This window comes from Equus quagga, chromosome 9, assembly GCF_021613505.1.
Source record: "Equus quagga isolate Etosha38 chromosome 9, UCLA_HA_Equagga_1.0, whole genome shotgun sequence".
Classification (NCBI taxonomy): domain Eukaryota; kingdom Metazoa; phylum Chordata; class Mammalia; order Perissodactyla; family Equidae; genus Equus; species Equus quagga.
The window spans coordinates 11,498,597-11,526,560 of NC_060275.1; the positions used below are offsets into that span (position 1 = coordinate 11,498,597).

The 27,964-nt window shown below is 34.5% G+C and overlaps 1 protein-coding gene across 2 annotated transcripts in view; it reads left to right on the forward strand.

The window, feature by feature from the left end:
- Positions 1-13,935: 13,935 nt before the first annotated feature.
- The window catches only part of CDH19 (cadherin 19), a 105,527-nt gene continuing 91,498 nt past the window's right edge, over positions 13,936-27,964 (forward strand). For both annotated transcript variants that reach the window (XM_046670866.1, XM_046670867.1), the window contains exons 1-2: positions 13,936-14,123; positions 14,421-14,499. The gene's annotated coding sequence lies outside the window, so the exon portion shown is untranslated. The remainder of the gene's footprint in view (positions 14,124-14,420; positions 14,500-27,964) is intronic.

Sequence of the window (27,964 nt, forward strand, 5' to 3'; positions counted from 1 at the left end):
CTAGAATATACAACTATGTACTGGGTGGTTTTGGGGAGAAGAAAAAAAGAAGATAAAAAGACAAGAGATAATAATTATTGGCAAAGATGTAGAGGAAAAGGAACCCTTGTGCACAGTTGATGGGAATATAAATTAGACCATCAACTATGGAAAAACAGTATGGAGGTTCCTCAAAAATTAAAAATAGGGGGCCAACCCAGTGGCACAGTGGTTACGTTCGCACGTTCGCCGGTTCAGATCCCAGGTGTGGACCTACGCACTGCTTGTCAAGCCATGCTGTGGCAGGCATCCCACATATAAAGTAGAGGAAGATGGGCACAGATGTTAGCTCAGGGCCAGTCTTCCTTAGCAACAAGAGGAGGATTGGTGGCAGATGTTAGCTCAGGGCTAATCTTCCTCAAAAAAAAGAGAAAATTAAAAATAGAACTACTATATGATCCAGCAATCCTACTTCTGGGTATTTTTCCAAAGGATATCAAAAAGATATTTGGACCCCCATGTCCACTGCATCATTATTTACAATAGCCAAGACATGGAAACAACCTAAATGTCCATTGACGGATGAATGGATTAAAAAAAAAAATGTGGCATAAATGTATATACAATGGAATATTATTCAGCCATAAAAAAGAAAGAAGTCCTGCAATTTGTGACATTAAGATGGACCTTGAGGGCATTATGCTAAGTGAAATAAGTCAGACAGAGAAAGAAAATACTATAGGATCTCACTTATATGAAGAATCTAAAAAACACCAAACTCATAAAAATTAAGAATAGATTGGTGGTTGCTTAGAAGCAAGGGTTGAAGGGTGGAGGAAATGGGTGAAAATATTCAAAAGATACAAACTTATTTACAAGCTAAATCAGTACTGGGGCTGTAAAGTACAGCTTGGTGACTATAGTAAACAACACTGGATTGTGTACTTGAAAGGCGCTAAATGAGTAGATCTTAAAAGTCCTCATCACAAGAAAAATGTCCTTGAATAAAAGCTGCTCTTCCTTATGGTTGCCTCTGAGTTCTGACCGCCTTCTCTAGGTCAGTTTGTGTGCCATGCTTCAAATTTCCAACTTCATATGAGATCCTTCAGGATATGTGGCCTGATATTAACACCAATATATCTTGTGCCTTGTCATTTCCTGCCTGACATAGTGTCCAAATTAATTCAATAATGAGAATAACATGCCTTGGCCAGACTGAGGCCTTCCTCTTTTCAAATTGTGTCTTACAGCCTTTTGTGAATTCCTCAAAGTACAAAAATGTCTTTGTTTCTCCATTTCTATTTACCACTGCAACCAACACCCACAGGGATAGTAGGAGGAAACAGTTCTTTTAACTACTGGCCTCTATTCGTTCTCTCCTGGTATACTCAACACAAGCAGGGGGATAAATGAAATATTACCCTAGTGTTCCAGTTACTTTTGCTGCATAAAAAGACACTCCAAAAATGAGTGGCAGAAAACCATTTTTTTCTTTTCTTTAAGAGAAAATAAACAAAAAGACCCACAGTCCCCACCACCCTAGCAAGTTTGCAAATTTCTTTGTTTACTTTTAGTTTCTGACCATATGGGATTGTATTTTTACATAGTTTCAATCCAAGTGTAAAAAGCATTTTCTCACCTAATAATATATCCGAAACATTTCCATATGCTCCTACACAGGCTTCTCAGTGACAATTGTGAATGGCTTTAGAGTACTTTATTAAAAAATTCTCACATAGTACAGTAATCATATATTAAATCCAGATTACATAATCTCTCAGATATAATTCTAATATGATGTTTTCTCTTTCTTTCAACCCATTTTCTGTTTCTTTTATGAAACTTTCTAAGTTAGGAGCCACACAAATGATTGTTTGGAAGTCCCGTTGCTATATTTCAGGCTATGAGTTTGGCTGAGTAAACAGAAATGCTAAAATTTTCAGGACCCTTCAGGGAAATTAGCCCTCTAGATACATTGAATCATCCACTCAACAAATAGTGGTGTAAATCCTATAATCCAAAGATTTGGCTGACATGTTATCGAAGAATAGAAATTAGACATAGTCTCTTTCTTCAGGTTTGGCAGAGGTTAGTGTGGATGCGTTAACCACGTCATTTCCTCTTCCCAGGAAGAAAGAGAAGGTACATTTCCCAGCCTCTCCTGCAACTTTGTTGGCGCCGAGTAACCGACTACTGACCAATGAATTATGAGGGAAAGCGCTATGAGCCACTTCCAGGCCTTGACCTTAAAAAAACATTCAGTAAAACCATCCATTTTCTCTTTATCTTCTGCTACAAACTTAAGTCATTGAAATTTTCCAAAAAGCAGAGATGCAAGATGGAATCAGCCTGGATTCTTGACTCAGTGCTTGGAGGAGAGCTGCTTAAGAGAGCTGTGTGAGAGCAAAAATTAAAACCTCCTATATTTAACAGAGTCTAATGTTAAATACAGTTACTAATAGACATTTTAATGCAATGCAGAGCTCGACGTGCAACAGTTCCTGTGCAGAAACAGTGTTGCAGAATTGGGAACAGGGAGATTGCCCTTCAGCGTGGGGATAAGATGAGGGTACCACAAGGAGGTGTCATTTAGGAGTGTATTTGGCAGATTTGGACACATAGAAATGGGATAAAAAGCATTGCAGACAGGTAACAGTATGAATAAAAACAGAATGTTGGAAAATGCGAGGCTTTTATTGACACTTCCAGGAGCCCCATTGGGCAAATGCAATGTGGTATGCATAGAAGTTGCAAAGGTAGCATTGAATTTCAGAGTATATTTTTGTTTAGGATTTTCTAAACATGAATGGAATGCAATGAAAACTTTTGAGCAAGAGAGTGAATATATCAGAATTATCATTAGTAAAAATAATCTAATACCTTCAGGAGGAGTTACATAATGTGTTGGACCCAGTGAAAAATGAAAATATTGGACCTTTTGTTCAAAGATTATTAAGAATTTAAAGATGGCTACAGCAGAGCATCACACCAAATGTGAGGTCCTTCTGTTACTGAACCAAAGTGGATTTGCCGCCGGGAGAGTTAAATCAGACTCTCCACCAGAAGTAGTTGTCTCGCAAAGTAAAGTATATTTGTGGCAAATAGGAGACCATGAGGAATCATTTCTAAAGTCATGGTGTCCCTGAACAAAGGGAAAAAGGACATTTTCTTTCAGAAGGGGAGTGAATATTCAAAAAGGAGAGGTGGGTATTTGCTTGTGCAGGCCCAGTTTGAAAACATGCTTCCACATACACTGCAGCTTATGGTGATAAGGCCTGAGCTCCTCCTGGAAAGATCTTAGCATTAAAAATAAGGCAAAGGTCATAGGCTTAGCTCTTGTGATGAGGCTTGGTCTGGTTCAAGGTGGTTGATTGCATCTCCTTAACATAACGAAAGGAAAAAAAAACTATTAAATGCTACCATACCCACCCTTGAGTTCCTCAGGGCAACTGGTTGGTGAGCCTTCTAAGAAAAGGCCCCATATGGGACTGCACAATTCACATGCTCATGAAACTATGTCTGTACACCTTAGTTCCTAGCTTTGGTGGGAAGGAGACCATGATGGTTTAGGTGGAGGTGCAACTGGATAGAAGCTGCTCACAATTCTCAGAGAAAGAACAGTATTTGTTAGTAAGAAATTCTTTGGTCTGTCACTAGGCGTGGGAGATGTGGCCATCAACATGAAAGCCAATGTCCAAACATGAATGTTTACTACTGGTGCAAAAAAATATTTCTGGTCCATACATGTATGTTCTCCCTATAGTTAGTTATAGACTAAAATCCACGGCTTTAATATAAGGAAAAAAAGAAGAACCATATGCTTCAGGTATAAAATAGAACCTATGATTTCAATATATTTGGATTTTACATTGAATTACTTAGTTGATTGACAACTGAAATCCATTTCATTACTGTTTCCCATGAGTCTCTCAACCGTGTCCTAGTAAATTGGAAATGCTGTAACGTTTATAAGCAGGACAGAATTTGTGCGAGGAGTTACCTTATTCTATGGGATGTCCTAAAGATAATCCTCTGGTGCCTTGGTTAAAAGCTTCCATTATTTTCCCAATGAAGCTGAATCTGTGAGGCCGGTCATCACAACATCAAAACTTACCTCCACTAAGAAAACAAAGTATTGAGAGGTTAACATACCTATCTATAAGAGTGTCTTTTGTGCTTTATAAGAGAATATTTCATTCATTTTTTTGTTTCTTTCTATATTAGCCTTGCCAAATTGTATTGTGTGAATAATGCAAGAACTTAAAAAATAACTTGAGGTATAAGTTCGCACGCTCTGCTCCAGCAGCCCAGGGTTCGGATCCTGGGCGCGGACATGGCACCGCTCGTCAGGCCACGTTGAGGTGGCATCCCACATCCCACAACTAGAAGGACCTGCAACTAAGATATACAACTATGTATGGGGGGGGGGGTTGGGGAGATAAAGCAGAAAAAAAGAAAAGAAGATTGGCAACAGTTGTTAGCTCAGGTGCCAATCTTTAAAAAAAAAAAGAAAAATAACTTGAGGTAAAATAACCATAGAGTTCCTCCATATGTCCTCAATCAACCCAAAAAACAAATATGAAGTTGAGTGTATAAATTGTTAAATGAACAGATCAGTTCAGAGGAAGCAAGCTTTCTGCAGAGAAAAGCATTATAAATACTAATATTTAGTATCACCATATTGAAAAGTCTTTTGTTAGCATATGGTCCCTTCTTTTAACGTTTTTTTTTTTTCTGAAGATTGGCACCTGAGCTAACAACTGTTGCCAATCTTCTTTTGTTTTTTTCTACTTTTTCTCCCCAAATACCCCCAGTACATAGTTGTATATTTTAGTTGTGGGTTCTTCTAGTTGTGGCATGTGGGATGCCACCTCAGTGTGGCCTGACAAGCAGTGCTGTGTCCACGCCCAGGATCTGAACCAGTGAAACCCTGGGCTGCCGAAGTGGAGCATGGGAACTCAACCACTCAGCCACGGATGGGGCTGGCCTCCCTTCTTTTAACTTTTTAATTCAAAATAGAATAGTTGTTTTTGGTTGTCATAATAAGCAAATTGGTGGCCTTCTTGTCTTTTTATTCTCAGGTGTGACAGTTCGACTTACACACAAAAGCACTTCTAACGATCCAGGTATGTGTACTCTCCATCAGTCAGTGACACTGAATGCTTATCTCATCAAGATTAGCGACATAGTGCTATGTTTTGATCAGTGACATTGAGACTTTTTGTTTGCTTTCTTTCTTTTCAAGACTATTTTATTATGGCAGTTTTAGGTTCACAGCAAAATTGAGAGGAAGGTAGACGTATATACCCCTTGCCCCCACACATACACAGCCTCTCCTGTTAGCAACATCCCCCAGCAGAGTGGTGCATTTGTTAAAATCGATAAACCTACATGGACACATCATAATTGCCCAAAGCCATCGTTCACCTTAGGGTTCACTCTTGGTGATGTGCATTCGATGGGTGTGGACAAAGGTATAATGACATATATCTATCATCATAGCATCATAGAGTATTTTCATGTCTTAAAATTTTGTTTGCTTTCTTAATGTGAATTAGAAGAAATTCTGAAACTAAGGGCTATTACTGCCATATTTAGGGTTCTCACTCCTTTTGTATTTACAAGAATATTGAGAATTTTCCTTTCAGAATTAATTAGGAAAAATATTGCTTTCTGTTCCTCCTCCACTCAATTTTTTTTTTTTTTTTACTTTTAGGACATTGTTTTTTCACTGTTTTTACCAATATTTGCAATTAATTACAGCAGTTTGTTATCCTTTGGTATATTTGGAAGAGCTGAGGACGCTTTCCTATCTCAGCGTATCCTCTCCACTTCTAGCGTTCTATTTTTGTAGTCCACTGTAAAAATACAAATGCTCCGGGGAGGAGTAATACAAAAATGAATGAGTTTATTTATCTTTAGAAAAAGAAGTTTTTGTTGTGTTTGAAAGATGAGAATATACAACGCATTGATGAGCTTGATGAGATTATTTTAAAATCTAAGGAAATGCTCAAAAAAGGGAAAGAAAACCAATGGCATCTGCTAATGGACGAGACTTGGGCCAGATGGTATGCTCATATTCTTATGCCAGAAAGGCTAGAACTAGGATTTATATTGTCAAATTAAAAACAATTCCACACTTACGTTAGAAGAGACATTATTCAGACGTAAGACTATTGTAGTAGGAAGCGTGCTCTAATTTCAGAATATGCCACTGTCTCAAAATCAAGTAGAAAAAGCCCTTTAAAAGAAACAATTGAGTAAGAAGGGATAAGTAAAGATTAGGAGATACTTTTCAGGGGAAGCTAGCCAGCCAAGGGGTAACAACCAGTGAGGTCTGACGGCAAAAGCACCCTGCTGCGTTCAGCCAGCTTTCAGGAGAAGCTGAGGAGAGGGTATGCTCCGCTTTCTAGATTTAGGGGCAAGCAGAGTCAGGGCCTCGTAGGTAGGAGAGAAGTCCGACTGAAGTTTGGTCAAGACAAAATAGAGGGCAAATGAGCCATTGTGAACACTTGGTCAATGCTTTTCATTATTTTAACAAAATCATTGTTTTTGAGGAAGGAAAATGAAAATTTTATCAGTTGAAGAGCTGTCACTGCTTTGATACTGTCATACAATACCTACGCTTAGCCACCTGTCCACGCCTTTTAATCTCTAGGCCTGACAAAAGGGACTGTGGTTTTGAGTCTCTTTGGAAATATTTTACATACTGTAATTGCAGTGTCTTTATCTATTCTTTTTTGTTTTCTGATTTTGTTTTAGAAAATAAACTAATCTTTCAAAATAACCACATATGATGTGTTTTTTTAGAGGAAAATGTTACAAAATAATTAGAATCACCTTTGGGTGTTTATCTTAAAGGCTGGAGTTGGAATTTGACAGCATAGCGCTATACGGATCTTTCACGATACACACCCCAGAGGGCTCTATTCAAAGAATGTTAATGTGAAAGCGCTCAATGTGTTCAGTACACAAGCTCACACACTGTACGCCATAGTAGTTTAGCTCTAACGGTCCCTAGTTAGTGGGAGACTGTGTCTAAAGCAACAAAACTAGTTGCAAATCTATGTAAATGGTACTTATTATCATTATTGATATTAGTATTCCAAAATTTACTTATGTTATTAATATCCGTATCCAGATTTATCTTCCATCTGATAATTTAGTAAAGAGAATCATTTGCAAGCAAACCACCTGTGTCTGTTGCATTCACTCTTGCCTACTTATGCACATTTCTAACTCCTCAATCCACCACCCCCCCACAAAATCTCCAAAGGTAGTACATCAAGATTAAGGCACCTATCTCATACTCCCTGAGGCTGGATTCTGATCTCTCATCTACTCTCTGTGCAGCTTCGATGGAGTTGCTTAATCTCTCCAACATGCAGTCTATCCACAACCCTCAGACGGGAAAAATATCTACCTAATGGGGCTGTTATGAGGGTTAGTTAAGAAAATTATATGGAAGGAACATGTAAGAGCAGTTGAGGTAAAATGAATATGAGTTTATATTTTCCCTATCTGTAGGCTTGTATCATTTACTATATAAATATAGGCAAGTTTCAAGTGCCAGGCTTCCAATAATTTAATCCAAGATTAAATGGTTTGGCAAAATTTCCTGCAGATACCAATGATAAATTCTAAAATTAGCATATATGCGTAGAGTAGAAAACTATATGTGTGTGTTCAGTTTTGTTATTGTTTATGCATAAGTTATTTAAACCTGTGCGTGCATGCGTGTGTGTGTGTGAGTGAGTGTAGTGATGTAAACGTTTAAAATTCATTTGGTACAACGCATTGGAAAATATTTTGAAATGAATGATGATGAAAATCATGTCCAAATGTGTGGGAAACTGCCACAGCAGAGCTTACAGGAAAATTTATTTTGCTTTGAATATTCATATTGAAAAAGAATGAAGGTCTAAAATTAATGATGTAAATGGCCCTTTTAAGAAGCTCCCCTCCAAAGAAATGGCAAACCAAACCCAAAGTAAGTAGAGAACAGTAAATAATAAGAATCAGAATGAAAATCAATGGAATAGAAACAGGGAAAATCAATGAAAACAAAAGCTGTTTTTTTTAAGATTGGTAAAACTGATAAATTTATATCTATGATGAAAGAGAGAGAGAGAGAGAAAATATAATTAGGAAGGAAAAAGAGATATTCTATAGTCCTTTCTTTCCCTGTCTGTTTTATTTTCTTCTCTTTCCATATCCAAAATTTATTGTCCTCTACTGTCCTACTTCATTCCATTTCCTTTTGAATTATGTTACTCTTTTCACAATTGGCCAATCCAGAAACTAGTGGAAAAACATTCTACTTCTCCCTCTCATTTACCTACAATTAGTCAGCAAATCTCGAAAGGCCTAAATAATAAGTATCTTAGCAAGTCATTTTCATCTTCCTTAACCACTGTCTTAACCTGTACCTTTTTGTTTTACCCATTTTGTGTGATAATTACTACAACAGACTCATAATGGGCTATCCTGCCTTCGCTCTTGAACATCACTCCTTCGCCAAAATCCCTTTCTTAAAATTCAGATGTAGGCAAATTATCCTTTCTCAAAGACTTTAATGGATTCAGAACTAAATCAAACACCTCCATGAAATGTGAAAGAGGGCAATCTGAAAAGGCTGCATACTGAGTGATTAGAAGGATACGACGTTATGGAAAAGATAAAACTGTAGAGACAGTAAAAAGATCAGTGGCTGTCAGGGGTTGAGGGGGAGAAAGGGGTGAAAAGGCAGAGCACTGAGAATTTTTAGGGCAGGCGAACCACTTTGTATGATACTATAATGGTGGATACATGTCATTATACATTTGCTGAAATTCATAGACTGTGCAACACCAAGAGTCAGCTTCAACAAACTGTGGACTCTAGGTGATAATAATGTGTAAATGTAGGTTCATGGATTATAACAAACGTCCACTCTTGTGGGGGATGTTGATAGTGGGAGAGGCCATGCATGCAGCAGGAATATGGGAACTATCTGGACTTTCTGCTGAATTTTTCTATGAATCAAAAACATCTCTAAAAATTAGTCTATTAAAAAAGGATTTTGCACCTATATCTTCACGTTTTTTAAATTCTTTCTTCATTCTTAAGATGAAAACTGGAAAACACAGACACGCAATGAATGTGTTTTATGGAAAAATATGCAGAGATACTTTGAGGATAATATCTCAAAGAAAATGCCTTGACATCCTACACCAATATATATATACATCAAATTAACCTGTAGGTATATATTTAAGTAAATATAAAATATTTAAGCTATCTTTTAAAAAAACTAATATTTTATTCAACCATATTACGTCATTGACCCACTGACTGACGAGATAACGTAGAATAAGCTGATTTCTGCTGTGTAGATTTTTGTGTATTTATGTGTGTGTTTATACATGTGTTTTTCTATTGATAATATATAAGTAATTTAATTTTCAAGTAATCTATGCTATAAGTATTAATTAAAAGTCATTATATCACATGAATATAAAGTAAGAGTTGGTAAACTTTTCCTGTAAATGTCTAGGTAATAAATATTTCAGTTTTGTAGGTCAAGAGTCTTTGCTGGAACTAGTCAACTCTGCCCTTGTAACACAAAAGCAGCCACAGGTTATTTGGACAAGATATAAACAAAGAAGGACCAAGTTCTGATAAAGCTGTTTTTATAAACCAGAAGGTGGGGTGGATTTGGCACAGCTTCTCTAGTTTGAAGATCCTGATGTTGAGAAGGATTGTTGTTTACTGCTAAAATATTAGTAATTTTCAGTTAGTTTTCATTAATTAAAATATATACCATTGAAGCAGGATTTTTCTTTTTTATAGATACATGAAAAATCTTTCATAAAATGCAGAAATGTCTTAGAGATACCACTATTTTTCAGGGAACTTAAGCAATATACAGGAAATCTAATTTTAGCACACAGCTCGGTCTGCACAAAAGGTGTTATGTTCTCAGATTCTCCCATGATCAGCTCTTGATTAATAACACATATTTCACATTTCATCATATATTCAGTGGAGGTTGACCTTCCTCCTTTCCCAACTTATTCCATTGGACTTTTATTTTTATTTTACCCTGTTTGATGCTTAAAAATCATTTGTGCTTTTCATTTTCAAGAAATGGTTGGTCACAGTCTTATATGTCTTTGTATAACGATAACCTCTAACACAATGTTTTGCAAAGGTAAAAATGATAGATGGTTGACTGATAGATTGAGAAGTAGGGCTGAAGGGTGAAAATCCTACATTTCTGGGGTTTTATTTCTGAATTCCAATATTTTAAATAATTTGCTTATGTATCACCAATTACTAATATACTTATGTTTTTTAGAAAAGGACTTCTGTTATTTATGCATTTATTAACTGCCAATTTCCTCTGTCGTGGAGTTTATATTGTAGTTTAATCAAACAGGATTATTGCTTGGATGCAGAGAGCTAGAGCAAGGGCTGCTCACAGAAGAAAATAGTAACAAAACAAAACGTAAAAAAAAGAAAAGAAAATATGGATATATATGAAAAGGTAAATTTTAATTATATCAAACCAATGGCTGCTGCAACTAGAATTTAAAAGGTATATCTTCTAAGACCATACAGAATGTGGCCATATTCAATAGAATGTCTCTTTACCAGGAGCCAAGTTTTACTAAATTTGACAAAAAACAATTTGCTGTTGCTTGAAGTATATGGATTAACTAGAGTTTTGTTTATTGTTGATTTTATCACTGTGCATTTGATTTTCTCCTACTTATCACTGTGATATATGTTCAGTCTTAAAAAAAGAAAATACAGCAAATTGGACTATTAGAAAAGAATAACAACTAGGGATCATCCATAGAGAAAACTATTATTTTTATTTTCCTCTTTTTAAAGAGGTATTTTACACACATGTCTATAATGAATACAGCTAGTTGCCAACGAGTTTCAACTACCCCACCCAGATTTGGTGAAATTAATCTATTTCTCCACCAAGTACTTTTTACTCCCAGGTGTAGGAATGGCTTAATGTGTCTAAGCTTTCCTCTTTGGTATAATTTGTTCAGCTACAGACAAATAATTATTTTAGTCAATAAGACAAAAGTGGAGTGCTTTAGGAACTCCTAGGAAAAAATTACTTTAAGCACAAGAAGAAAACAAATGAACTTGGACAACTGCAATGTGAAGGATTGGATCAAGTACTTTGTCTCTCTATGTATGGGTCACATTTCTTCATCGTTTAAGCTGTTTTTTTAGTTTCGTTTTGTTTTGTCTATGGCAGCCAAAGGGATCCTAATTGATACAATGTTATGATGCAGTAATACATCTTCAAATTTTTCTATCTTAATATATCATGAGTTTTTTTCAAAACCATTCATGGATATAATTTTCATTTGAGAACTAGTGTGCTCCAAGGCCGTGGGGCTGAGGACGTAGACTGTAAATTCTACCATCCTGACCACAACTGGTCGGCTTCAGCCTAACTGCCAAATTGAAAGCAGTCAGGTAGCCTATGCTGTGAACCAGATGGGCCTTAACTTTCTGATTAAAGATTGATCTTCAAGATGTGGGCCAGAACCTGAATAAAATTTGGCTTTCCTCTTCTGTCTGCTGTCAGATCTGAGCTTCATTAGCTGATCCAGTCTTCAGCTAGTCAGTAGATTTACATTCCTTAATTATCTGGTTTAAACAAAGAAATCGGTGGCTCTTCAGAGCGTTGATGAATTATAATATTTTAATTCAAATCTCTATTTAGATTAACTTAATATAATCCTTGTTTGAATGATTCTGAAACTTCAAGCGCTGTTCCTCTGCCTGCTGGCAGATGACATTTGTAGAATTCCCCGAGATTGCATCTGAAAGCTGACGATTGTTTAGCAGAATGTTTCTGTGTAGTTATGAAACAGCATCTGTGTCTCAGGAATTGTCCACTTTCCCCTACTTTTATTCTATGATGTGAAGATTCCCAATAAGTCTTATTGTAATGGCTTTGACTCTCCAGTGGATAGTGGTGTACTTAATTCTGAGATCTTCCATTCTTATGCAGTCATGTTCCATTCACTATTCAAAATTTCTTTTGCTTCCCATACCTGGAAAAGACTTCATGTGCTTTTCTCCTGATATGAGGAAAATGCAGTGGAAGCAATCTCTAAGCTTGTTTGGTGACTAGTCTCATCAGTCCAGCCAAGCCTACCCTCTGGATTGTGGCACAGACAGAAAGGTTTGCTGGGTTCCAGCCTATCTTCTGTTATCACCTCTCCTCCTCTAGGAAGGACAAACATTTCTAAAGTAACTTAAGGTACTTTGTGCCTACGTTAAAATCAAATCTAGTTGAACACTTTCCATAGGTGTTTTATAACAGATCTTCCATTTAATGAAATCACAGTTGCTGTTAATGGTATTCTATGTACAATATATAGTTCCAAACTGTATATTCTTGAGAAAATCTCATCCTGTCTCAGTGTAGTTTCTACCATCCTGACTGTCCTGTTAGTGGTACTATATCAACTAATCAGTACAGCAAATGCTGACCCATGCTTGCTCCCTTATGGCATAAAATAATGTTGAACAAGCACTCTCAGGTTGAAAAAGTGTAATTGAAATCCAAAGTGGAGCTGGATATTGTATCAAGGCAGGAAACAATATCCTATAAAATGTTAGATTCCTACATAAACACTAGAACATGGATGAATCTAGAGAACATTGTGTAAGAGAAGTCAGTCATTCACAAAAGGATAAAATCTACATGATGCCATTTAGATGAGGTATGTAAATTAGTCAAACTCATAGAAGCAAAGAGTAGAATGGTGATTGACAGAGCCTGGGGGGTTGGAGAAATGGGAGTTGTTGAAAAATAGGTATAAAGTTTTTATTACGCAAGATTAATAAATTCTAGAGATCGGCTGCACGATGTAGTGCCTGTAGTTGACAATATGGTATGTGCACTTCAAAATTTGTTGAGGGTAGATCTCATGTCAAGTGTTCTTACTGTGATTTAAAAAAAGCTTACGGGACAAAGCTTATTTTTGTTGATTTTGTTGCATGGTACAGAAGCATCTAACATTTATTTAGCCAATGGTAACTAATAAAATTTGGTTTTATGAATTCAAAAATGAAGTAAGCATGATTCAGACATCACATAATCTACTTGGTTCTCACCAGCATTAGTTATAATCCCTCTCCTACCATCCTTCCCTTGTTATGATAAAAAAGCAATGAACATGCATATAGTCCCAATGTTGTGGAACTCAGGTATATTTCTGAAAGTTGAGGCTGTCTCCTCACAATAATTGCATGTGTAAACCTTAAAAATATTAAGTTTTATAGACATCAATCATAGTTTTCAACACCCTTGACATTATTTTAACCTCTCTCTGATTTGGTTCAAAAATGATTTTTAACTAAAAACAGGTTGAGTAAACAGCATAGAGCTTGATATTGTGTAGTTCATATTAAACAACAACTATTTATAACAAAACCTAATTATTAATTTAATAAAATAAGCATATTTAGGTAATAAATCAAAGAAAAGGAATATAATTTAGACATTACCCTCTCTTTCATTATTTTACTTGATTCCTAAGGAGAAAGACTGAATTAAGAAGCAGCCAGAAGGCATAGACACATGGCAGAAAGTGCTTCTCTTTTTAGTAGCTTTTGTGCCTGCTTTAAACTGATTATTTGTTTCATCAGCTAATCTCCAAGCAGAGGGCATGTCCTTTCCACTTGCAGAATTCTCTTACATAAGTTGAATTCCCTTCTTATCACCCCAAAGCCAAAAGTACTTTATTTTCTTTTTGTTCGTTGTTAGGAAAAAGAAAAAGAAAAGATAATCAGCTCCTACTACTTGCTGGAGCTGTCTGCATTTTAATCCCAGACTGTGAATGAACCTCAGAGTGCCCTTATGATATTTTGCACAAAAGGCTCAGTGTTCGGGGCTCTACTCAGAGAACCCAAAATAGCATCCAGCAAGCAGTGACATACTGAGTGTCGTGGTACTAAGAGTGCAAGCTTCTGTAACTCAGAGCAGTGTGGCCCCTGTGAGCTTTCACGAGAAGACTGTGAAGGGAAATAAGAACAATCTCTCCTCCTGTTCCTCATGTGTTTAACAGGAATTTTGAACTTCAGTTTCTGCAGAACTCCTAAAATTTGAAGATACACAGGTAAGAATGTGATAATCAGGCATATATCGAATTATATATAAATTATCTCAATGAATGTAAGGTCAAAAAGTTTTGAACAGCTCTTTACTAGTTCGCACTTCATAAGGAAGACATTCCCCAAATTTTTAAACTATGGCATGTATATTGAACTTTCTCTAAAACAGATATTTGTGAGAACAATTCACCATCTGTACAATTCAGATTGAGGAAAAGAAAAGTTGCCGATATCTAGGACATTTAAAACGTTCAGTTTTAACGGCAGGAATGTATCACTACTGCGTCTTTTTCTTTCCCCAGGATTTGTTTTTCGATTCATCACGTGTTTAGCTCTGTACTATCAGATGCTCTGAACAATAAAGCTGTCAATCTTAAAGAGGTGAGAAAAATATTTATTTTTAATATAATAAGTTATTTGTTTCTTAGTAAATGTATTCAGTATGGAGCTTTCTGCATAGCTGAATAAAACTAAATGTTTCTCTGAAGGACAAATCTATTATCAAAGTTGGCATATGATTATTACATTTGCTTCCTCTTTGTCAAGTTTTTCTGGCTATCAGAGTTTCCATTGAGATTTGAAAATTCTTAAAGTGAAAAGCTTAATTAAGAATAAGGATGTTATAATAATAACACTAATTGAGCTAGTAAACTATTGAGCATATTATGAACACATATGCATTCAAATGTGCACATATTAATTTGCAATATATTATATCTATTACATTTAATAAAAAGGCTAATTTGGCAAATATGCAAGACACAAAAGTGTCAATTAAGAAAATACAAAATGTGAAAGATACTTAATTTTGTTTCAATTCTGAAATGTTACATATAATTTTAATTGGGTTACTAATTTTAACAAAATTTTTCAATGTATGTTTGTCAAAGGGATTCAGTAAATCTGTAACTAACATTAAAAAATATGTAAAGAGATTAGCAACAAAAATATCTAAATAGAATGGCGTATGCTTTCTTTAGATTATATAAATTTATACTTTAACTTTATGAATTCATTTTTTGAATTATTATATCTATAGAGAAGATATTTTGTGAAATATTTGCAAATTTAGTAATATATATATTTTGGATGTATTTGCAATAAAAAGTAATGTAATAAAGTAATATACATTTCTATAATATTCTTTATTCCAAATTCTAAATACTTTAGGTGTCTAAGTATCACAAGTATGCAATTATACATACTTATAATTTTTAATTTGAAAATATTTAAATTGCAATAGAATGTGAATATTTCTGTTTACCAAATTTTGAAACCAATAAAAGTGCTTCAAAACAGGACTAAACATTACAATATTAAAAGACTAGAATTATTCAATTTTTTTAAATAACCAGTTTATGAAATGTAGAAGTCATCTGCTCTCTTATCCTTTTTATGTGTTTTCTACTTTACCACGGCTTTTTAACAATGACTGAAATCTATCAGATCGTTATGTAAATTATACTTGAATCTTACAGTCTCAATTTAGTAAGTTCTTTACTTGTGCACTTATACTTTTTGGCTAAACAAACACACACAATTTGTAGAAGTCTTAAGACATATATTATCCTCTTGTATTTTTGTTTTGTTTTCTCCTTTGGAATCTTTCCAAGTTACTTATCCCCAGGAAATGTGCCTTTTTTTAAATTAAATCAATTCAGTTATCATAAGTTGAGGATGCTGTGATGTGATGGGCACAAATGCCTCCCATGCATTCGTAAGAAACCTGACCCCTCGTTCAGGAATTCACCATAATATACATAAAATTTGATAAATGATAATTTATAACTAGATATAAATTTATACTTAATTTTTTGCAACTTACACTCTTAACATGTACCTTTTAAATATTATGTCATATTTAAAGTGTTACAGAGTGGTATTTAACATGTTATTGAGTGGTAATGCAATAGGAACAAATGTGTTACATGGTCTAAAAGACATATTGATCTTTTCATCTATCTTTCTTTAGAGGGATATATTGCCACTGACCTAATGTTTGAGAACCATGCTGATGAATCTGAAAAAATGGGACTTTTGTATTTTGTTGTCATGACAATTTCCTTTTATATCCAGGATTTTCCAGTGACCGTATCTTTGCTTTGGCATAACAGATTGAGGGTGAAACAAACAAATATGGAACTTAGTAGCCTCATATGAATTGTTTCTTACTAGCAATGCTACTGGCAGCTCACAGATTTGAGAAATGAGTTACTTCTGCCAAAGTGACCAGAAAGATGTTTGACACTTTTTTTTTAAGAAAAAAATACGACTAGAGAGTTTGTTACCAACTCTCATCGCCACCCAATCGAGAGAATCCAGCTAAAATGCTCTAAAACCTGCCTTTTCACAACTCACAACAGATCGATTTCTTTTTGAAATGATGCATGCCCTCTTGAAGATCCTGATATGACCCAGTAATAGAATTCTTGTCTCACTTTAAAAACCAAAAACTGCTCTAGAATTAGTAAAGCAGAAATATTTTTGACAGAAATTTGTCACATTAATTACTCAATGAAAGACATTCAAAATCATCAAAGAATGTCTTAAAATTAAAGCTAAGTATATAATTTTCAGAGACTCTGCTTTGGCATGTGAAGTCAAATTTGAAATGTTATTATAGGACAGTTATCAACATAAGGGATCAGTACATCCACATTTGATCTGTTCCTTCATTCTTAGAACTTACATGATAAATGAACTTGATAAATTTGCAGGATAGTATATTAAAGTAGGAATAATTTTGGCCCATCAATTATGGCTTAAAATAACCTAGGTAATTTTCTCTAAGCGCAAAATTTAGAAATGTCATTCCTGTGGAAATGAACAAATTACACATAAATGATAGGAAAGGAAACTGTCACCGTTTTTCTGCCTTTAAGCTGGATTATAGCTAAATTATTCCTGAGAGTTTGTGGTCTATTTTATCCTTAAAAGTCTCTAGTCAAGAATCTATGACTTCCTTTGATAAAGAGATGAGACCACCAAATTCAGAGACAAATATAAAGTAGAACTAAAACACTGAAAAGGATAAAGAGAGAAGGATATAGATGCATTTTCTGTTTGAGTTTTTAACGGTATTGTTCTTTGCCATTAAGCAAATACTTCTTGAAATTGCTCTTGAATTCGTAAAGTAAAATATAACCCTTTCCTAAAGTGCTACATGAAACAAATAAGGGACCATAACATCAAATTTCAGTTGGCTATAAATCCTCTCCTTCTAAATAATACTTTTGTCTTTGGGGCCATGTAAGACATTGTTTTCTTTTTGGTTATTTATTTTCTGTCTTTTATTCAATGTCTATAGAATACACCAATTCTATAGGCATATCAAGATTTGACTCCAAATTTATTGGTTAATAACAAATAAGCATATACGTTTGCATACACACATACATATATATGTGTCTATATATTTGTCTTTGGACATTATTTCAAATTTATATATATATATGTATATATGTACTCATTTGATAATTTTAAGACTACAGAAATTATTTGTTAAAGTCTTATGCCCTTTTATTTTATAGACTGTGGATTTAATAAAGTCACTTTTATGAAATTTGAACTATTTTAAAGATATGAAGCAATGTTGCCATTTTGTGTGTATGTATGTGTGTGCATATATATATATATATATATATACACATATGAATTTTTAAACCAATGTTTAAAACACACAACTCTTAACTCACAATTTTGATGGGATGTTGTGATGCTGTCTTATAATGATATCACTGAGCTTTTGTTTTGTAGGGAGAAAAGGAACAAGCAATACATGTTTAAGGCTGTATGTATGTGAGTTAAATATTACACCTCTTAGCAAGATATCAATTAACTTCTTTCTACATATTATGAAACGAAGTAATGCTAAGGTTGCCACTTTTAGAAAAAAATAAGGTGAGGAGTTATTTCATATAAGAACGTCATCCTTTTCCATAGAATATATCAGCTCTCCCCACCCACTGACAAATTGCAGTGGCTCATAGTCCACATAACTCAAAGTTTTAGGAGAAAAGAGACATTCATTCACTCAATAGCTCATTCAGTCATTCATCTAGATTATAACAAATGCTTCTACATTTAAGCACTAAAAGAAAGCATGCTTATCCTCTGGCATCAATTACAAGGGGATCAAAAACTTAAAGAAGACATCCTATCTTACTTTTTTAATCCATTTAGTATCTCAAACTAACTATATTCATAATGGTTTTCCTTCCTTAAATTTCTACATGTTTTTAACCCATCCCATCTCTTTGAGGTATACTTTTACTGTTTTCTGGATTTTAAAAACATGTCTGTTTTAATTTTTCCTATACACATTTTACTTGGAATTAAAGTGATGTATGCAAATTTCGTTATTTTGGAAATTATAGAGTAGGGATGTATTTACTCTATAACCATGCCATTCATGTTAAAGGGATTTAAAAAATCTCCTGTATGAGATGTTTACAACGTTACATTTACTAAGGTAGGTTATTACTTGGTCACTCTTTATTCATAAATAATAGCAAAGTCACAAAATAGTATCCCCAAAATGTAAAATAATTGCATTAAACACTCTGCTAAACTAGTCCAACTGATTTTAAATTTTATCTTCAGAATGTTTTCTCATGTCTACATACTCTGCATAAACTCAACAAAATAAACTTTAAAAATCTGAGCGTAGTCATTTAGTTGTTTTAACTTAGTATTCTGAAAAAGCATAAAATGAGTGATCTAGATTTTTTTGCTGTGTGTGTTTTGTGTGAGAGAAACTAAAGAAACATTGAGTTTTATATTATAAATTTGAAACTAAAATAATACATATTTCAAAGGAGTGTTTGTTCAAAAATATTTTGTCACAAAATAGTAACATATTCTCATTTACTTTTTAAAATATGTCCTTTGAAATGTCCATTCCATATTAGGATCCAAAATTTATAATAATTTTACTCCAAAATTTTTGTGAGTAAATATTGTAATAGTAAACTCTTTATGAATTCACTTTTTTTCAGTTTTGAAATTGATTTGAGTAAGTATCATTTTAACACATGGAATACTCTGACAGATTATAAATTTAAATTTCCTCAGGTTATTTTTAACTTTCAAGTCATAGGGAAGCCTGAGGAAATAATGATAATTATATTATTATTATTTACTTATATATTATTTTTTCATAATAATAAACAGAATTTATTGAGTAGTTACATTGGTGCTTTGCTTTTTTCTTTGCAATAACATCTCTGCTTATTATTGCTCATTTAATTGTCCTACAGATGGGCTCAAACTGTATTTCGTATTTTCAAAAATCCTTCATTTACTCTAAATCCCAAGTCCGGAGATCTCACGCCTCTGCTTTCCCTCTGTTAGCAACTACTTTGAATGACTCATCTACTCTTGGAACTCAATTCTCAACTTCTAGTCGGTCTTCAATCTACTCTTTTCCGATTCCTGAGAATCACTCCTAAACCTTCTTTTCAGCAATTCAACAAGATGTACCAGTTTTTTTGGTATTTTTTAATTGACAAATGGTATAGGAAACTAAATCTGGGCACTTAAGGAACACATTAGTGCTGGTCATAGGTAAATGACTGCTGAGATTGTTGTGGTCTGTTTTAGTGACAAGTGAGGAAAAATATCTATTTTTATGGTCATTTGTTAACACTGATTTTTCTAACTAAACACAGCTCACTGTGGAACTCTACTTTCCTGATTGCATGAGACTTGTCAACTACTCAGAGTTGCAATTTTCTGCTTCTGTCTGTCTGTTTATCATCTTGCTCAAAGCTTTGTAAATCTTTGCCTTGTTTTTGCAGGTGGGAGGGCTTCTGTCAACGTTTCTTATGACATAAGTCTAGTGGTGATGAATTGCCTCAGCTTCTGTTTGTCTGGGGACAAACATTATTGCTTATTTATATCTGAAGGATAACTTTGCTGGGTAGAGTATTCTTGGCTGATAGTTTGTGTCTTTCAATATTTTGAATCATTCCACTATTTTGAATCATTCCACTATCTCCCAGACTGTAGAGTTTCTGCCAAGAAATCCAGTGATAGCCTGTTGGGGGTTCCTTTGTAGGTTATTTTCTTCTCTCTGGCTGACCCCAGTGTTCTTTCTTTGCCATTGACTTTTGACAGTCTTAGTAAAATGTACCTTGGAGAAGGTCTTTTTGCATTGTGATAATTAGGAGTTCTATTGGCTTCAGGTACTTGTATATTCGGTTTCTTCCTCAGGTTTAGGAATTTCTCATCTGCACCTTTCTCTCTCCCTTTTTCTGGGATACTCATTATCCGTATGTTGCTTTTCTTAATTGAGTTGGATATTTCTTATAGAATTTCTTCATTTTTTAAAAATCTTAGTTCTCTCTCCTTTTCCACCTGAATTGTTTCTAGATTTCTATCTTTGAGCTCCTTAATTCTCTCTTCCACATGGTCTGCTCTGTTAACAATGCTTTCTACTTTATTTTTCATCACATTAATTGTGTTCTTCATCTCCAGAATTTCTGTTTGTTTTTTTTCTAGAGTTTCAATCTCTTTGGTGAGGTATTCCTTCTTCATTAATTTTATTCTTGAGATCATTGAACTGTCTTTCTGAGTTTTCTTGTAACTTATTGAGTTTCTTCATGACAGCTATTTGAATTCTCTGTCAGATTGTAATCTTCTGTGACTTCAAGTTTGGTTTCTGCAGACTTGTCGTTTTCTTCCTGTTCTGCCGTGTTACTGTAGTTCTTCATGGTGTCTGATGAGTTGATCCTCTGCCAGTGCATTTGTGGTTGTAAACACCTTTGTTCTTTTAGTAAGGGTTTCGTTACTTTGGTTCTGAGCTGCTTCTGGTTTTATTTGAGAGCCTGCGCTTTCTACCCTCCACTATGTATGCTAGAGGCCTTGACAGTGCCCTCCTTGTGCTTCTGTGCCTCTGACATGGCTAGTGCCTTGCTCTTTATGATGTCACTTCACTCTCAGGTTTGACTATGAGGGTCACCAGGCTGCCAGCACTTCTGCTTCTTCTGAGGTCACCTGGGTCTTGTTCCCCGACTGGCTCTCCATGGGTTTTCCACAGGCTCGCATGCTGCTGCCCCCATGCAACACCTGTGCTGCTGCTCCTAGGTTATCTGTGCATGCTGGCAGCACTGATGCCAGGTGTGCTGGTTTGGTGGGTGTCATTGTTGCTGCTGGGGTCCTGGCATCTTGTAGGCAGCCTCCACTGCTGGTAGAGCTGGTGTCAAGGGTGCCGCCACTGGGGGCTGGGTCACAGATTCTGCTGTTGTTCCTGAAACCTCAGGTCATAGGTTCTACCTGCCACTGCTAAGGGTAGGGCAGGTGTTATGCCAGAAATTTTGTTGCTGCTCATGCAGCCTCTGGTCACTGGCATGTACTGGTGTGATTTCAAACCTCAAGTTAAAGTGCCCCACTCCAGCTGGGAAAATCCATATTTCAGATGCTGTCCTCCTTGCTGGAAAGAGCAGTGCCACTCCCAGGGTAAGGGAGGAGGCTGGGTCATTGGCTCTGCTCTGTGTCTTGAATCCTCAGGACATTTGTACCACTTGCCACTGCTGACGGGAGTGGCTGGGGCTAAGCTGCAAGTGCCATGTCTGCCCTTGCAGCCTCTGTTCTCAGGTGTGAATGCCAGTGTGAAGATCTGTGTTTTGGATCACCACCAGTGGAGGAGGGGAGGGGGCTGTTTGTCTAGTTCCACTGCTTTCCGGACGTCCAGTCCACCCACCCTCAGATGTATAGAAACAGGAGCTTTCAGATATTGTGGTGAGCTGTGCAGGGAGTACTTCTTGGTCAATGGATGTCCAACTGGTTCTAACTTAGAGGGGAGAGACAAAAAGAACAACTCACTTTGCCATGATGCTGACCAGGTCTTATAAGTATTTGTGGCACATTTCTACTGCTGTCTTCTATCAAATCCTGATATTTCACATAATAGAAACTGTACCCATTAGCCTTGAGTGTGTAAACCTGAAATCATTTGTAGACAGTCTGTTGGAGGTATTTCCAATTTTCAGTTTCCCTGACTTGGAAGAAGCTCCTGCATGATTTAACAGCATTCATGTTAACAGTTACTCCTTTGATTTTTGATTTTTGTAGCAATGAGGACTTACTTGTGATTCTGTTATGCACTCTAGGAACAGCTTAATTAGAATTTTCCAAAGAAATCTGGGATTATAAATATTTAAATAGATGGCATGTTTTTATGGCATTATAATAACTACCTTTATTGAACATTTGATATGTTCCAGGTAAAGTTCCAGTTATTTTTATGTGACTTATCACCACACACCTGGAATTTAGACATGTTATCTCATTTTGCAGTTGGAGAAATCAATCTGAGAGCGTTGATGTACTTTGACTAGTGTCATACAGCATATTATAGTGGTAAAAATCTTTAAATTTTGTACAGATTCTCTTTATGTTCAGCATTAATTTAATATTATCAAATGAGGATTTAAATAAGTAATATAATTAAGAAAAAGAATCAGATGGAAATTATATAGTTCACTTGATACAATTCTTTACTTCATGACATACCTTTGTCCACTATTATATATTATCAGTTTGTATTATTTATAATAGCCATCTATTCTAGGTATAGTTTGGCAGCCAGGAAGTTACTATTGCATGATCAGGGTTCTAAAGTAAAAGTCAATCTGAGAACCAGTACAAGTTGTTCTCTTGAAGAGAGAGAAAACAGATAAGGCAGGAGACTTGGAATATCCGCAATGGCCATGCCATGCTCTTCCACACTACAGAGTCTCCAAATAGGTGTTTATGTGACACAGGGCATGCACAAGAGCAACGTAACTGTGGGAAAATATGAGAAATTCTATTTATATTTATGTTTTAACTCATTCTTTTGCATTTCAATTTGGAGTATGTTTTATGAAATATCTATATAGTGGTAAAAGTTGCAGAAGTAAATGATTAATGTATAAATACACACACAAACATTAGTGTTCACTCTAAGTTTTTTTTCTAATAGGAGTGTAAAATATGAAAATTTAGAAAACACTGCATTAGAAATACACCCCAGCCAATATCTACACATATATTTTTTTTCCAAAATAGTATCCGTATTCCAGTAAATGATTCTTGCAAAGACATTGGTTAAGGGGGACCAGCTTTGGAGAGAGCAAACTTCTTGGATTTAGCTCCAATCTTCCTAATTATTACATGGCTGAGGAAAGCTAGTTAACTTCTATGTGCTCATTGTCCGCAGTAATAATAGAGCATGTACCATAGAATTGTTGTAAGGCAAATCAATTGAAGAATGGCATACTCTTTGTATAGTCACAATCATGAAGGAAGCATTCGATATATGTTAGACAAGATGATAAAGACGATGATGATGATGATAGTGTCCTTCAACTGTTTGCCTTAGAATCACCTTTAAAGTTTGTTAAAAATACCTAACTGGTGAATCAGAAGCTGTGGAGTGGGGAACGTACATTTTATCTAGCTTTTCAGTTGATTCTAATGTAGAATAAGGCATGTAGATTATTCCTCAGAAATTGAGGGATTGAACTAATCTAATTATTGTTTACTTTATATTTTTTAAAGATCAAGGGATTCTCCACATGCATGGGAAAAATTTTAAGTAGAGAAAATGCAGTCAGCTCCAGCATAAAATAATAATAGTTTTGTCGTGTTTGCTCATATTTTAAAATAATTATTATTACTATTATTATCAAATAAAGTTCTTTTTCATGATGACTGGAAGGCTTTTACTATTTCACCCAGTTCATCTGAATCAGATACTGTGTAGTTCTGTGACACTGTTTTATGAGATTTTAAGTTTTCAATTGATTCTACACATATGTGAACACACATTTGAAGAAAAATAAATTATAGTTGTAGGATTAGAATTGGAAAGAATGTTTTGGGCCAGTGTTTGTTTATATCTAGGACACTTATTGTCTTGTGAAGTAGAATGCATTTATCTGCATTTGGTTTGTTAATACCCGAAGTGAGTAAAAAGGAGAAATTGTGATTAAAAACACACACAAACACACAAGCAAACCAGTAAGTGTATCACTTTAAAAATGTTTCCATTCACCAAGATTTGGGTCTTTAAAAAATAATGTTTATATTGTGCCTTTTTCAATAACAAAATTATATTTTCCACACCATTTGGCGGTGGTGCTTACTAAGTATTGCTTTTGATGGTAGAATAAATTTATAGATATTATGGCTATAAAAGAGATGTACTGAAGACAATTGATAATTGAAAAAAGGAACATTTGGATGATATATTTGACTAGGTACTATGTAGCTACTAATACTACATCAGCAAAAATCATCAAATAAAATACAACTGTGCCTTTATTCAAATAAAATACAACTGTGCCTTTATTTACTATAGTAAGCAGAGGCTGAAAAAGATTTTTAACAAGTAAAATAAAAAGTAATATCTTCATAATGGAAATTGAAGACAAATAAATATTGTAATAAATTCTTGAGACAGTGGAATATATTGTTGGTAATAAGAAAAACATTTTTTTCCTTTATCTTGGTCTCTATGGTGATATGTAGGTTCAATTAGCCAAATTTATTTATGCGATAAAAATAACTAACTAATAATGTTTTAGAAGAAAAAATACCTCACTTTGTATAATTCTATGATAGTGGAATTTCCCACTCTTTCCGCATATGATAACTAATGGTTTTGTCAAACTGCCATGATTTATTTTGTGGCTCATGAAATCTTCAAAAGTGTACCTTATTTATCAATCTTTATTTAAAGTGTTTACTTTTCTAAATTGTTTTTTAGTTATTGTTAGCACTGAAAATGATTATTCGTTGGCTGTATACTATCTGAAAGCTGAGAATTCATTAGGATCAGACTGATAATAAAGGAAACCTCAGATATATATTATAGTTTCTAATCAGTGGTTCAGTGGTATATCCGCATGAATTACACTTTAGTCTTCAACCTGTATGAATTTCATACACACACAAATACACACATGCACACACACACAACACAAGCCTGGAAATAAATACGATGTTCTATTTGTTTAGACACAATCTTTGTCTGTATTATAATGCCACTTTAATTACTTCTATTCATAAAAAATGAATTGGTTCCAACTAATCGTAAGATAAAATCTACTTGGAACCAATTAACAAATAAGTCCCCTCTCATTTAGCTTAATACAATACAACATAATGTCATGATCCAAATTGTAACAGTTCCTCAATTCAATTCATATAGATATGCTATCCCAATGCCAAACAAGAACAGCGTAGGGGAGAATTAGTAGAATAACTTCGCATCTGATATTAGCTGGAAATCATCATATGCTATATATTATATATTTTATACTGTGTATTCTATATAACATGTTTATTCTATCTACAATATATCATAAAATATGTTATATACATAGATTATACTTTACATATTGTTTTCATTATGTATTGTATATACAAAGTTGTGTGTATATATTAGGAATTCAAGAATGCCTCCATATTATTGGATCTATTCACTCTATTCTGCATGTTATCAGATCAAATAAAAGAAAAAAAACACATGGTAACATCAGTTCGTAATCTCAATTAAAAAGAGATGCATAATCATAACAAGAGTTCTTTGAAAACTAGGAACAGAAAGTAACTTATTTAGCCTAATAAAATATATATGACAAAACCCACAATATATATCTTCCTTAATGTTTAGGCACTGAAACCCTTCCCATGTGACTACAAGGAGAATAGTGAGAATTTTGGAATTTTGTGTGTATATATGCATAAATTAATGTACTTTAAAAATTTTATTTATTTATTTAATGTTTTTTGTGTGTGTGTGAGGAATATTGGCCCTGAGCTAACATCTGTTGCCAATCTCCCTCTATTTTATGTGGGATGCTGCCACAGTGTGGCTTGACAAGCAGTGCTAGCTCTGTGCCCAGAATCTGGACCTGCAAACCCTGGGCTGCTGAAGCAGAGTGTGCAAACTGAACCACTAGGCCATTGGGCCAGCCCTTACATGTAATGTACTTTTAAATTATTTGTTATTTGGCATCGTTGAAATAGGACAACCCTTAGCTGCTTCCTACCCATAATAATTCTACTTTGTTCCTAAACCAGATAGGTTGAATTGAGTCTATCAGTTAGGTAATTAGTAGGAGGTTAGAATTTAGGGGCTGGGTTAGTGGGCAGGAGACATGTGGTTAGAAAGGAAGAAATTGAGGTACTGTTACTCATACAGAATTAAGGAACAATTAGAACTAATGGTAGAGTAGTATATTAGCTACAAAAAAATACACTAGATATAAGAAAAATGAAAAAATATATCATCAATCTTAAAAGTGTAATTGTTAAAAAAATGTAATCTAATAAAGCAAAAGAATCTCTAAAGTATCAAGGAATGATTATCACATAAATGATCAAAACCTTAATAAAATATATTAAAGGAAAATCACATAGAAAGATGCTTTTTAAAAACCTGTTGAATAAATGGAGAGATGCTCAAAAATCAAAAAACATTCAACATGATAAAAGTTGACAAACTTCCCCTTGATGTCCATAATATCAAGAAAATTCCAACCAAATATTCAGATTTTTTCATACGGTCTTAGAAGCTGAAGTTAAAATGTATACAAAATATTAAAGAACCATAATAGCCAAAGAATTTTGGAGAAAAAAGTTGGTAGATCTAGATAAATATAATAGTAGTAATACATATAAATGTGTAAATATGGTAATTAAAACAGTGTGTCTGTATACACAGAAAAGAGAGCCCTTGACTTATTGTATAACAAATGTCGCATTACAAATTTATTATGAAACTATGGATTATCCAAAATAATGTTCTGAGAATTGCTATTCATATGGTCGAATGTAAAATTGATTCCTTAAATCAAACAAAAATAAAATTTTTCATGTGAATTGATAGAGAAAGCACTAAGTTTGAGACACAAAACTAGAAATTTTTTCAGAAAAAGAGAGTAGAATATGTATATGATACTTGATTAGGAAAGGATTCCTTTAAAAAGGCACACACATGAGGACTGATAAAGAAAATACTTGATAATTTAGACTTCTTAAAATTTTAAATTTCTGCATGAGAAAAGGCATCATAAAGAAGTGAAAAAGCAATCCCTAGACTAGAGGAAATTTTCAGTGTATGTGCCTAACGAGTAACTTTTTTCAGCATCTATAGACAATGCCTAAAAATCATCAGTAAGAATCAGTAAGAAAAAGACAAACAATTAAAAATTGGAAAAATAAATGAGGATAATCACAGATGAAATAAAGAACTTAATGGTAATTATTATTAAAAGATGTTTAGTCTCACTATTTAGGAGGGCTGGCCCAATGACGTAGTGGTTAAGTTCATGTGCTCCACTTTGGTGGCCAGGGGTTCACAGGTTCTGATTTCAGGCATGGATCTACACACTGCTCATCAAGCCATGCTGTGACAGCATCCCACATACAAAATGGAGGAAGATTGGCACAGATGTTAGCTCAGCAACAATCTTCCTCAATCAAAAAGCGGAAGATTGGCAATGGGTGTTAGCTCAGGGCCAATCTTCCTCTCACACACACACACACACACAAAGATGGTTAGTCTCACTAATTAAGGATATAGAAACTAAATTTTAAATGATAATAAACTACCTAATTCTCACATTGACATAATTGCATGATATTTATAATAGTATATCGATAATGATATTGGCAAATTAAAACTCTTAGACATTGCTGGAAACAATGAAAAGAGCTACATATAATTTGGGAATCCATTTGAAAATACCTGGTAAATATGAGTCAAAAATTACCTATAATCCTTAAGTTTAACTTCCTTATGTCTTTGCTAGAGAAAATCACAAAGACAGATGCAAGGAAACAGGTGTGAAGT